This window comes from Paroedura picta, chromosome 6, assembly GCF_049243985.1.
Source record: "Paroedura picta isolate Pp20150507F chromosome 6, Ppicta_v3.0, whole genome shotgun sequence".
NCBI classification, from domain to species: domain Eukaryota; kingdom Metazoa; phylum Chordata; class Lepidosauria; order Squamata; family Gekkonidae; genus Paroedura; species Paroedura picta.
Genome location: NC_135374.1, coordinates 55,639,346 through 55,649,934, shown reverse-complemented (window position 1 = coordinate 55,649,934; position 10,589 = coordinate 55,639,346). Strand labels below are relative to the sequence as shown.

Genomic DNA, 10,589 nt, shown 5'->3' with positions numbered 1-10,589 from the left:
GTAGGTAAAAGTTTGCTTACATCCATGTTTGCTTACATCAGCCTGAAAAATATGCCTTATATGTAGAAAAAAATTAAAAAAAAAGAAAAGAAAGGAAAGGAAAATATGCCTTTTGCAAGACAAGAGGGACAAATACTATTAATACAAATTATTATAGACTCTAGCAATTTAAAAAGATACAAGAACTATCAAGGAATATATTTGCAGGCCCAACCCCTTGCCATTAGGCTCTGAAAATGCTTGATCCTGTCCACTACTGATGTCATCCTTGCAAATGCTCCCGGAGATCAGGTCAGAGCTGTCCCATTTCAGCAGGGCCTGCAAGACAGAGCTCTTCTGCCAAGCATTTGTTGGGGCCAGTGATCCCAATAACATCAAATGTCACCCCCACCTCCCAGACAATTCCCCATGGAGAATGTCCTCTGATAAGGTACATTGGAAAACTGCTTGGTGGTACTGAGATTTTAATATTGTGATCTATTAATTGTTTTTAAGGTTCTTAATAACCATGTTTTATTGATGTAAATGCACGTTATACACTGCCCTGAGTCACATAGGACAGTGGTATATAAATTAAATTAATTAATCATCATCATGGCTTGGATCTAAATAAGTATTTACTTCCAAATGCGCACAAGGCTTTTCATTAACATCCTCTGCTCCTCCAAATGGCATGGTGACCCTTTTGAGACTGACTTCCAGAAACTGTTTGTGATAGGGAAACAGTGATCTTGCTATGGTGAGAGAACAAGTCAAAAGTTCATTTGGATATGCCCAGGTCTTTGAATCTGGGCCAGCAAGTGCTACAAGGCATATCGACAGTGAGGATATGCATCTACCCATGTACTAATTTAAGCATAATTCAACAGCAATCCCCTATCTGAGTATGTGCTGCATGAACTTGTGAATGAGAATTGTTGGAGTGGACCCACTATTGCCCTTGATTTCCGCACATTTTCCCCATAGTACACATCTCTGTGCATACTAAACTGTTCCACGTAAACTGCCCTGAACTGCAAGGAAGGACAGTATAGAAATATATATTTTTAAAATTGTGACAGTCTGACTCTCACAAAATATGTGGGTCTCCTTGGCTCTGCCCCCCCCCTCACACAGACATACTCACACTCATGCACACACAGACTCCTCCTTCCCCCACTTCCCCCTCCCCTATTGTTTACCCAACCTCCTGCTTGGTCCCTAACTGAGAGCCAGCTTGGTGTAGTGGTTTGGAGTGCGTACTTCTAATCTGGTGAGTCAGGTTCGATTCTGCGCTCCCCCACATGCAGCCAGCTGGGTGACCTTGGGCTCGCCATGGCGCTGATAAAGCTGTTCTGACCGAGCAGTGATATCAGGGCTCTCTAAGCCTCACCCACCTCTCAGGGTGTTTGTTGTGGGGAGAGGAAAGGGAAGGCAACTGTAAGCTGCTTTGAGCCTCCTTCAGGTAGAGAAAAACAGCATATAAGAACCAACTCTTCTTCTTCTAACCCCTCCCTCTCTCTCAGACACACTCACACACAGATTTCCTCCATCATCCCACCTCCTCTTGTCCTTTCCCTCCTTACCTTCAGGCCTCTGCTAGCACTGCTGTGGCCTCCGCTGGTACCACCACTGCTGCCTGGGTCTCCAGCACTTGCATGGACACTGCCTCAGCCACTTGGGCCTCCTCTGTGAGCTGTCTCCTTGCCTCTTCTAGTGCTGTCCCTAGGGCGAGATGACGAACATCACATCCATACCCGTTTCCAACACAGGGGGCACACCAGATGTGTTCCACATCAACAGACAAACAAACTGAATCTATGCATGTACACCTCAATGCATGATGGGCTATATATATACCTTCAGCTGAACATGTGGAACTGAAACCCATTGGCATTCCAATCCAATCCTGCTCTCTTGTTTCCTTCCATTCAGCATATGCAAGATTTGCATACAATCTACAGTATTTGATTAAGCCAAAGTATATTGTTTATACATTAAAATAACATTATCTAAGAAAGAATCACTTTTAGAAGGACAAAATGGTTCGACATTGATTGTTGTATCTTAAATGACAAAAAACAGTTTTTCAAAACTCAGCATTGGGTTCAGCCAACTGCAGCAGTAAATATTAGACCAACCGCTTCGTCCTCAACAGAATCTGTGATGGAAATGCTGATGAAGCTTAAATTAGAGCCACCCAGCACAGTTTGTAGCACCGTAATTTAAGAGGATGGCAGTATTTTTTGTTGCAGATAATAAACTGTTCCCTGATATTTCAGACATCATTAAATTAAAATCCAAACAAATGGGAAGGAAGGACCACTCCCCACCCCTTTCCTGACTTTGAGTTTAGTCTTTGTTTCATAGCAGTGAGTTGGTTGTATTTTTCAAAACACAACACTGTCAAATGGGAGGGAGATCTGTCAGATTATTAAGCTTCTAGTAGTAAAGCCAGTTGCATTCTGGAATATAATGGGTGCTAGCTCATGGTTTGATAAGGGTTTAGTGATGCAGCTGGGAGCTGGCAGCCTTAAGAGGAGGTCTCTCTGTGCACAGCAGTCTCGACCCAAGTCAGATTTATGCACACCTAGGTAGTGTGGAATTCCAGAACATGAACCTACACCAATCTGGCAACCTTACCTCCTCCCTGCAATGTTTTCTTGACCTGAAATAGGTCAGGGGGTGCTATGTGGCTGGTTAGGTGGCTGTGGAGGCATTATGCACTTTTGAGGCCCCACTTCCAAACCCCACTTTTGAGACTTCCAAACCCCACTTTTGAGGCCCCACATCCAAGGAATATTTCCAGACCAGGGACAGCCAACCTCCAGGTGGGGCCTGGAGATCTCCTGGAACTGCTGCTCATCTCTAGACTATAAAGGTCAGCTTCCCAGGCAAAAATGGCTGCCTTGCAGGGGTGATTCTGCAGCACTGTATCCCAGGGAGGGAGGGTGGGTTTTGCATCTTCAGGCGCCCTGAGGGGGAAAAGAGACTGAGTAATGTCAGGCCATCCATTTAACTGACACCTAGCTGAGCCACGCCCCCTGCTACCATGCTAACACACACACTGGCCAGAGAATGCCATAGCTGGGAGTTCTCTCCCACCAGCCAGTTCCTTGTCAGCGTTCATCCCCCGCAGTGGCAATGGCCCCCTTTAGAGTGCCCAAAGACGTGAAACCCACCCTCCCTTAGATGTTGGATTGTATTATTGTTTAATTGCCATAGCTGGCAAAAGTGTAGCATGGGAAGGATCAATTTTGGGGTGGCCAAGTTTGCATGCTGGCCTCCCCTAGATTTGGGGGGCCCCTTAAGGGAATGTGTGGATGCAGAGCCTGATTGAAGGCTAGCATTTCTGGGGGGCACAACATCCAGGCGAGGTGGGACTTAAAGGACCACAATATCTATAATATGAAACTTTGGCCATATGTCAGGAGGACAGAACAAGACAGATGTAAGCCAATGGGTAGGAAGGATGGGTGGGGCATCTGTTGGGAATTCAATAGGGGCATGTGCCAATGCCACAGATGCCACGAGCCTGCATCTTATTGACATGCGAATAATAGGCCCCTGCAAGGCAAGACCAAATTCATCAGCTTTATTATTCTTCACTTTGCAAAAATGATGCAAAAGACCTGATTTCAGTGACTATGTTGGACATAGAAAAAGGTAGACTTATCAAAATAATCTCTTGTGCAATTTTAAAGCAACCTTTTGTAGTCTAGAACAGGGGTAGTCAACCTGTGGTCTTCCAGATGTCCATGGACTACAATTCCCATGAGCTCCTGCCAGCAAATGCTGGCAGGGACTCATGGGAATTGTAGTCCATGGACATCTGGAAGACCACAGGTTGACTACCCCTGGCCTAGAAGCTAAAGTCTGAGATGATTAATCATTTCCTTCATAGATCCTTTCAGTTTCTAGACACAGGTCCAAAATAATACATTAGATCTCGTAGTCTTTCTAGCTTACATTCTCTACTACAGTAAGTGCGTACAGGATAGGGTATTAGAGACAGGGATAACAGATGTTACATGCTTCTTGTCAGAAAAAGAATTGATTCAAAATACTGGTTTCAGGATGCCACATAATTGCAGGATAATAGGCACTAGTTAAGCCTGTAGAGCTTTATGGAGCTAAGGACCCAACATATCTGTTTTGATGATGGGTTGTAGCACTTTGAATTTTCACACATGTGTCCTCCAGATGGGAGCATAATCATGACAGCAGCTGCAGGAAGGGAGGGGCAGAAGAAATCACCCAGTTAAAGTGACAGAGAACCTGTAGAATTCTGGGGGAGGGGAGATTTTAGGAAATGGATGGGATTTCCATATCTCAGTCAACTTCAGTTTTCATTCCCAGCTAATATTTATAGGAATAAAGTGTCTAATCCCTTATGGACAATGGAAACAGCATAATAGGATCAGGCAACCAAAAGAAAAAAGAAAAGAAAAAAGAACGACCCTGTATGCAGAAGAAAATATGATTTTCCTGAGGTGCTCTTAAAAGGACAGAGATATATTTTTGAAAGGTTGATATTGCACATGTGAAGTTCTTAGGATGAAGCAAACACTGTTTATTTTTTTCACCATACATTAAGTAGAGAAGGAAGGACTGAAATTCTGTATGCCAGTGTGATGTAGTGGCAGAAGAGTGGTGGCCTGGGTGCTTTGGTGCCGAACGCGGTCGGTCTCTCCCGGCGCAGCGAGCACCGTGCCGTGGGGGGGGGGAGGCACGGGTGTCAGTGCACTGGCGGGCACACACACGCAGGCAAGGAGCTCCGCACCTGTGTGTGTGCGCCTGCCGGCGTGCTGATGCCCGTGCCTTCCCTCCCCCCTGCGGCACTCGCTGCGCCGGGAAAGACCGGCTGCTTTGGCCACCAAAGCACCCACCCCTACTGGAGAACCAGGTTTGATTCCCCAATCCTCATGCAGCCGGCTGGGCGACATTGGGCCAGTCACAGTCCTGTTAAGAGTTTTCTCAGCACCTCTTACTTCAGAGGGCGTTAGTTGAAGGTTAAAGAACGGAAAGGTGTTTGTTTGCCAAGCTGAGACTCCCTTGGGTAGTGAAAGTAGGATATTAAAAACAACCGTCTTCTTCTGCCTTCCAAGAAAAATACTTACAAAAAATACTTTAGACTTTGGGACTCCCCACACACCATTTTCTTAAGATGCACAGCCCCATGGGGGAGTTATTTGCCCTATTTTGGAACTATCTATTCAGTATTCTGTGAACATGTAACTCTAAGATGAGGCAAATAATTGTCAAGGTTATTTCAACTTAGGAAAATGACACAGGTGAAAAGGCAGGAACCCTTCCTTCCTCCAGTCTGTTTTATTGCACACATGGCAAACTTTTGAGATCCTATTCTCCACACATCCTATGTTTGGGGTTGCCAGGTCTCTTGCTAAAATGGGTGAGCTCCCACCAGTAGTCCCTGAGCACCCATGTCAGTAGGCTGACATGGAGGAAATAAGGGGGAAATTGCAGTTGCAGGAGTAGTGTGAACACAAGTAACATCTCAGACCTCTAGGATTCAGTAGTAAGACCACAGTTTGTGCTACATCCTGCAGGAGTGTGATGTTACTTCTGGTTCCAAGCTGGAAATGACATAACACTGTTGATATAACAGAACTCCCCATGTCTCTGAGCCCCCAGGTTCTTGCCAGATCCCAGTGGCTGGTTGGCCGACCTAATTGTGCAGTGGTGTGGAAAGCAAGTTAGGTCCCAGGAATCCATATCCCACTCATATTTAAAGATAACCTGGCCCTCAAAGTCATTTTTTTTTACAAAAGCACTTCAGTGGGGAGAATCTGAGGTAGAATTGCTGATTTAGAATTCATCAAGAAATTCAACACTGTATTCACACATGCTGAACTTACAGTTCACTTTCAAGGCACTTTAGCAATAGTTTAGAAGTGGATCTTTCCATTTCACACCATAAAATCCAATTGTAAAGTGTGCAATATAAAGTGATTAGAAGTGTAATATTCACCTTGTGCCAAAGGAGGTAACAAGCACTTTGGATTTCTTACTCTATAGGTGCTAATATCATGCATAGCCTCCTTCCCACTTCACCTATTGCTCTTTAACTTTCTAACTGGTCATGTTTTGCATTTTTTGTCTGGCACTATCCTGGATCATATTTCACATTAATCTGACTTTACTTGTCAATCAACTGTGGTGATTGAGTCTCACGCTCTTTTAGTGGATTCATTATTCTTTTGATGGGATCATGTTTTAAATAAACTTCTCTTTGTAACATCATCTCTCCGCACACCTTCCTTTTTGTTGTTTGCAATTTTTAATATAAATTAATGCACATGGACTCTGATAGTAAAACTTATTTTGTGTTTGAAAGCAAATGGACAACTCTTAACAAAGTATCAAACAATGTGGGTTCTCAGCATGACTAGAGCAGCAATCAAAATGCATGTTTAGTTTATTTTTGATTAATGTTTATATCCTGTCTTTCTTTTCCAACAGAAAAAAATCAAGATGGTTAAGACATAAAATCTAAAATTAAAAACCAGAAGATTGAAGTCATACAATCCCTTCCTAGCAAGTTGATGGCCATTTCCCCCTCTCTGCAGCTATTTTGGCAATAAGGAGTGGTGCATTGTCCTTCTGATTAGGTTGTAAAGTTCAAACCTATGCCACAAAAATGGATAAAAGGGTGTTGCATGGTAAATGATGGGCAGCCTACAGGTTAAGATTTTTGAAATGTTGTGTCATGTTCCAGAGTGACTTAAAACATCAGTTATATATCAGTTGTGAGTACCCTGCTGCAAACTCACTTCCCAAACAAATAGGGGCCCAATTTGGATTGTGGCCATGGCATGCAGGGAGAAGAGGCTTCAACCTTCCTTCTGCTCCATTTTCCTGACCCCAAATAGCCTCAGGGGATGTTATTTGCTTCATTGACAACTACAGCAACCTGATGGGCTACACATGCTATATCTTCTGTTTCCTCTTTATTTATTTCAGTCTTTTTTCCCTTCCTCTATTGAGCAGAGCCTTGTCTAACCAAATGCTTCTGCTGTGGAAAAAGAGGTCACATTGGCCCATGGCACATCCTTGATTTAGAAACAGAATGCCCTCTTCAAGTCAAAACAAAGAAAGTGCAAGGAGTAGATACTAACTTTATGCCTGTGTTCAGGTCTTGACTGATTTAGTGATTCAATTTGGTTTATAAGCTCACCATTGTATATTCTCTATAAAAAAGAATAATAGCGACAATATCCAGTGACAGAAAATCCACTCAGCATTATTTGTAGAATGAGCAAGGAGGGGTGCCACTGTGCTCAGAAAGGAAAGGGAAAAGGCATTTCAAATAAGATTCTGCCTACAACAAATTATTACTCTCTTTTGACAAAGAATGGTGTACATATATGAAATAAAAGCATATTGATTCCATCTTTTCCAGACAGTTACTTTTCAAAGTCTCCACTCAGTTTCCTGTTTTGCTCTCTAATAGTCCGATGTTTGCATACAAAGAACGTAGCTGTGCTGGCCTTGTATCTTCTAAATCATTTCAAGTTGTCTGGTTGAGTTAGGAAAAAAAGAATGTTCTGCTGTGAGGGAAGATAGATTAAGCAATGAGTACGACTAACGGCTGCTTCAGAAATTATATTTTCCTCTGCGCATATTGCTTTTGTTCCATTCATGACAGGAAAAGCACTCATGCCATACTTCATTCATTATGGTATTTATTAATTTTCAGATTTAAAGTGGACCTCATAGCTGGCCCAGAATCTCCAAGGAGTCTTACAATACTAATTATTTCAAACTAACTCTTGACTATCTCAAATGAAACAAATATAAAAGTCAACCCACTGTGCCTAGAGATTTTTTAAAAATTAAAGAAGTCTTGGTCATCTTCTTGAAAGCTTCAAACATGCATGGGGGGCTTCCATCCAGGAGAAGATATTGCCTAATTTTTCTGATCTGTGCTTTACAGATTAGACCACTTAAGCAGATATGATGATCATGCGTAAAAGAGAGAGGAGAGAGAGAAACAGCATAACTATGTTTGCAAGCAGCATCCTCTATATTCATTTAATTTTATGTGCAGTCTCTACTAGTATACAAACCATATGTGCATAAAGTCTTATGTGCCATGAGAAACCCTGCATAAAGTGATTCACAGTGCTCAAATGGCATTTCATTCATTCATTACTCAGCTTAGAATAATACTGGCTTTCAAGGTCAACTAAATGTCTCTCTTTCAACCCACCGCTGAAACTGGGGAGTCTAATCAGGATTGAGACTCACATCAAAGATATATGAAGCTGAAAAAATTATACATGCAGTTGTGTATAGATAATACATGGCACAATCTAATCATTTGAATGACTTCACTTAGCTTTGGCTGGTTTTGTCTTAAATTTGAAAGCCATTTTCATGACCATTGCAATCTTACATAGTTATGCCCTTTTGAGTCTGTTAAAGTTAATAGGCTTTAAAGGATACATCTCTGTTTAGGATTGCACTGTACTTGCCTATATTCTACATAAACCATTATATTTTCAAACCAGGATCTAGAAGGAGTGAAGAAGGTTGCATACACTTGGAATCGCCAGCTAGATCACAGTAGCTGTGCTATTCAACCACACCTTTCTACCTGCAAATTTTGCCATATAACTCATTCTTTTAGGGTTCCCAGAACCCCAGTGAAGGTTGAATGGGCTTTCCTGCTGTTCTCAGTAAGTCCCCTCCCCAACCCCCTCTGTTTCCCAGGTGGACCTCTTCCATGCATTGCTTCACTAAAGCCACTGAGAAATATTTTATATTCACTATCAGCCATATTTCTGCAGCTATGTCACATGGAATCAGAATGATTTCCCTATTGTGGCAATATTATTCTACTACATCCAGCTACACCAATGGTGTTGCTGTGAACTGGATTACTAATGGCATTCTATAACAGTCTTCTAACTGTTCCTCATTCCCATACACATTCTCAAATACTGTCTCTCATCTATGCCATGTCCTACCCTAATTTTATCATAATTTTGCAATTATAGGTTATGGCCTAATTTGGCATAAGCATAGTCAGTGGCAGCTACAGGTGATCTCTGGATTTGGGTTGACCTCAGCTTCTGGATTCCATCTGCTGGTAAGTCCCTCTATGTTTATATATAATGTGGTCATGATCCTGTGCAAATTTTATTAATATATTTGCTTGATTTAAGCAATTTCCTTTTCATTGCTATATATGTAGCAAAACGGCAGGAAGTTTGTGTTATACACAAAGCAAAAGAAGACAGATGGGCCCCAAGTAAAAGTGTTTTAACAGTTCTTACACAATCCTTTGATACTCCCCCTTTCCCCTTAAAAGGTATCAAAATTCACAATTGCAACCGTTTGCATCAGGGCAGTTATATAACTCTCCCTTTTGCCAATGCCTGTAAGAAATTTTAGTCATTTTCGTCACACTTGGCACTCCATAGTTTGCCAGTGCATTCAGTTTCAATTAAGCTTTCTTCCTTTGCAGTGCATTAAATTGGTTTTTAGAATTGGAGAGAAAGAACAGGAGTGTTCAGGGTCACCACATATGTTTATTACGTTTTACCCACTTGGATGGAGTAAGTGTCCTTGTTGCATACTTTCTGTCAGGGACAAATAAGACAGGTAGACCTGCAACAAATCTTTTAAAAAACAACCCTGATATGCAGCCATAGAAGGAACTGTTAACTGCAACACAGAAGGAAGAAGTGCTTAATTTTTAAGGTAAAGGTAAAGGTATCCCCTGTGCAAGCACTGGGTCATGTCTGGTCCTTGGGGTGACGCCCTCTAGCATTTTCAAAGCAGACTCAATACAGGGTGGTTTGCCAGTGCCTTCCCCAGTCATTACCATTTACCCCCCCCAGCAAGCTGGGTACTCATTTTACCGACCTCAGAAGGATGGAAGGCTGAGTCAACCTTGAGCCGGCTGCTGGGATTGAACTCTCAGCCTCATGGGCAGAGCTTCAGACTGCATGTCTGCTTGCCTTACCACCCTGCGCCACAAGAGGCTCATGCTTAATTTTTCCCAACAGACAAATTTTCTGGTTTTGAATCCACAAGAATACTATGGCTAAGCATCTCTCCTTTCTGCTACTTCTCCAAACAAATCCAAAATTTCCTTCTACCTTAGCTGCATTTCAGCAAAATATATTTAAAATAAGTAAATAAGTAAAATTAGGAGACATGTCACAGGTCTACCATATCACATTAGTTTGGCCCATAGACCAGAGTGAGAGCAATACATTATGTGCACTGTCTTTAAATGATTTTACAACTGCCTAATTTGTTTCATAATGAATAGCTGTTGTACTTCATACATTACACATAGGAACTATTCCTTATATGTGATTGCTAAAACTTTTACTCAGAATTTCATCTGCAGTTCTGTCCTAATGACTGAAAGGGATCTACACACTGTGTTTCATAAAAATAATGAATTAATAGCTGGCCTGCTAGGACAGTAGTCCTCTCTGGCTGAATCACTGAGGAAAGCATTCCCACTACAGCCCAGGCCAAGAGGGAGTTCTCCCACATACACTAAGCCATGGAAAGAATGGATCAATGCAGGGGGGAAAGAAGCTGAAGCATATCAATAGGCATCTCAG

General features: G+C 42.2%; 1 long non-coding RNA gene across 4 annotated transcripts in view; it reads right to left on the bottom strand.

Moving 5' to 3' along the window:
• LOC143839857 (uncharacterized) overlaps window positions 1-10,589 on the bottom strand; it is a 32,258-nt gene that overhangs the window by 10,770 nt on the left and 10,899 nt on the right. For all 4 annotated transcript variants that reach the window (XR_013231913.1, XR_013231911.1, XR_013231912.1 and 1 more), the window contains exon 2: window positions 1,566-1,704. This is a non-coding gene — a long non-coding RNA (uncharacterized LOC143839857). The remainder of the gene's footprint in view (window positions 1-1,565; window positions 1,705-10,589) is intronic.